The sequence below is a fragment of the Solanum pennellii genome, chromosome 12 (assembly GCF_001406875.1).
Source record: "Solanum pennellii chromosome 12, SPENNV200".
Lineage (NCBI taxonomy): Eukaryota > Viridiplantae > Streptophyta > Magnoliopsida > Solanales > Solanaceae > Solanum > Solanum pennellii.
This window is the reverse complement of record NC_028648.1, coordinates 7636932-7640484: the sequence shown is the minus strand read 5'-3', so window position 1 is coordinate 7640484 and position 3553 is coordinate 7636932. Positions and strand designations below refer to the sequence as shown.

Genomic DNA, 3553 nt, shown 5'->3' with positions numbered 1-3553 from the left:
TGTATTGGGCCCTTAATTATCTGTCAATTCTGTATTTTGGGCCCAAGCCTGTTAGGGCGTAGCTTAGCACTATATATAGAAGCTATGGCAAACCCTATTCTGTATTCTGTTCTTGCCTCTCCATAATAAAACTGCTCCCCCTATTCCCCGTGGACGTAGCCAATTTATTGGTGAACCACGTAATTCTGTTGTCTTGTTTTTCGCGTTTATATTTTCTCGTATTATCTCAGATTCCGCATAACACTCTAACCAAATAGTTCAAATCAAGTATCCAAAATGTTCAATACAACTCTTATTATGAATAAGAAGAAAAAATCAAGCATAAACTCTCCAGAACACCTTTTAGGATCAAAGATTCAAAATTCTATCTGGAAGCGCAAGTTTCTGCATTAAATCAAATGAAAGAATTCTACATTAGCACTTTGTTCCATTATGACTCAACGTTAATGAATCAGGATATGAAGTTTATGTATTTTGGATAATACTCAAATATGAAAACTTTAACATACCTAAGTAATTTGAACTTGAAGCTCGTAATTTCCCAAGCTTTCTTGCTCTTCTTGAACTTCTTTGGCACTATTCTCTACACCAGAGCCATTTTCCATTCTGTAGCGGTGTATTCTGATCAATATTAGTGTCGTATTTCTCCAATACTCTCAGGAATCTCTTCCAATACATCCAACCCATAGAGTAATAGTTTCTCACGCATTGGAAAATTATCACTACCTGTATCCCACCTTACTAGACATTCAGATTTGATTTGTAGATATTTTAATTTACGAAACACAACATCTTCGGTTTCCAATCAGTTCCGTTGAATGCAGTATTCGTTTTGAGCATGTCAAGGTTCGTTAAATTTTACAACAAATTCATAATATCCCATGGTAATATAGTAAATGTTAATGTCAACATCTTGATATTAGGAGGGAAATTATTCCCAGAGAAAATCATCAGGTCAATGGTTTCAGCTCTGTCCCTTAGGAAATCCAGCTCGATGTGTAGCGTCTCCATCTCCTCTAGAAGAATGAGAAAATAAAGAATATCATGCCATTAAGGATGGCCAGAAGTATCTAAAATATTGAGCTTTTTTTAGATTGGGAGTTCTTCTTATGATTTCGAAAACAAAAGAAGAGTCATGGAGAAGAAGTGTTTGCAAGTTTTTCAGAAACAAAGGTTGTTGTAATTCAAGAGGATCATATATATATATATATATAAATATAGTGTCATATATGATTTTCTACCAGAAGAGGATTACATAGATATAGTGGATATCTAATATCCAAATGTCTTATATCTGTCATTCTTTAGATATACAGTGGGTGCTTCAGAGTCGCCGGTTCAAGGCTTCCAAGAATTATGGTCTACAGATTTCTCAATTTGGCTAGTGAAAGAGCATTCTCAATATCTGCAGTAACATATCTCAAATGTACAAGTTGAGGTAGTACACAACAGAAATCTTTCGAGACTTATAGTACGTCCAACACCTTAAGCAACTTGAACTGTGAAATAGTGGAACTTGTAATACTAATGCTATGACTTCGGAAATATTTATGTTCTGTTGTAATAAAGGTGCAGGTTATACTTGTAATACCACTGCAATGCTTTGTTGGATAAACTTGCGGATGTTGACGTTTAGATGTAACGATCACTCTCCATTGATCATATATGACTTCTAAGGACATGGGAACATTCTCATTCATGAAATGCACTACATTTTCAGTACGATCTTCTCTTAGGACTTGTTGGCGAAGAAGATCGTGAATTTTGCAAGTTCTCATCTTTCCATCAGCCCTTTGTTTACCAGCCAAAATTAGATTTCTATCAACTGTGACATGTTGTCGAGATACTCCTCTGTGACAACTTCTAACCTTTTACTGCTTCATTCCCTTAAGAATTGCTCAGCAATCCATAACCTAATTAATCAACTTGGAAATGTTAATCTCCATGTCTTCCGGAAAGCCTCCAACATACAGAAAACAAGACGTCAAATATTGGGGCAAGTAACTGTAGCTTAAAGAAAGAATAATTTTTCAATGAATAGATTCCAACTATCTTCTAAACTTAGGAAAGACTTACTATGAGGCGGAAAATCAGGACAACTGATATAATTAGCAACATATTTAAGTGGAGTGGTTAATAGAATTCGGCTTCTATTGTCATAATTTGGAAATATTCTTTGCGTTTGTTCCCATGCCTCAGTACTCCAAATATCATCTATGACAATTAAAAATCTCCTCCCCTTAATACCACTATACACAGTCTCCATTAAATTATAGCTTCGCCTTTGAATTTACCATACAAGAGAAAATAAAATTAGAACATAACATTAACTTGGACCTTGTCTAATTGCAAACAAGCACCAGACTGAAGAACATTCAAGGCATCGGAGTATCTCTCAGCAGACGCATATCTGAAAATAAATATAGACATTATTATTATAATGACCACATAATCAATTTCCATTGAATGATGACCGTGTTACCTGGCACTAGTAGACTTATACATTTGTTGAGCTCTATAATAATTATCCTCTTTCAGAACCTTCTATAACTTATCAATATTCTGCGATTATCCAAATCAAAGTCAATGAAATAGAAGTCAAATAAGTAAATATTAATCGTTAAGTTTTACCTCTTGAGCTGGTGGTTGTACCACTGGTAAGACAGTAACACCCCATATTCTATGTGTACTAGTTCTTTTTGTATGACACTTGTAAATTGCCTTTTGATATAGCTATGAACTCGGTTTCCTATGCGACTAGTGACAATAGAATAGGTTTAAAGTTGTAATACATGTGCCTTCCAACACATATACGACTAAGTGAACTCAAAAACAATTCGAACTCGAGATAGTAAGAGGTGGTATTCGATGTAAAAGTCAAAGTGGTCAAGCATGTCTTAGTGCTACGGTCTTGTAAAGAAACTAAGATTGGGAAAATGGTGTAAATTAAGTGAGGTGCTTGCTTGACTAAACTATGCTAGTAGGTGACAAGTAGGTGATACAACTACTTACAATTAGTGGACTGCATTTTAAGTTAAAAGGGGCAAGTAGGGGATGCACCTACTTAGAATTAGTGGACTGAATTTAAGTTAAAAGAGTCAAGTAGGTGATGCACCTACTAGAATAAGTGAACTGCATTTGGTGAAAAGAGTAAGTAGGTGATGCACCTACTTAAAAACATGTGTCAGAAATTAAGGAGGTGATGCACCAACTTGCTTAAAGTAAAGGACCATATTATTTCTCCATTTTATGTAGTAAAAACGTCCAGAAGCTACCTGTAAAGCACTCAAGATCATCACATCTTATTTACCACTTATTCTCCAGAAAAATACTCCCAAGGAAAGCCATAGAAGCTCCAAGAATCTTGGTCTACAACTTCACCATTAAAATATGAAGGAAGTAGGTGTTTTTAAAGTACAAATTGTTATAACATCTCCCATCTTAACAAATTCAAGTGAATGATCTGATCTAACATCAAACTAAGGGGGAGAGGACAACCTAAGCCTTAAAGAATCCAAGTCTTAGTTGGTGAGGTTTCATTCCAGCAAGGTAA

At 35.2% G+C, this 3553-nt stretch overlaps 1 pseudogene; it reads right to left on the bottom strand.

Annotated features, from left to right (window-relative positions):
• Window positions 1-509: 509 nt before the first annotated feature.
• On the bottom strand, window positions 510-2266 carry LOC107006001 (annotated as a pseudogene).
• Between the last annotated feature and the right edge of the window lie 1287 nt (window positions 2267-3553).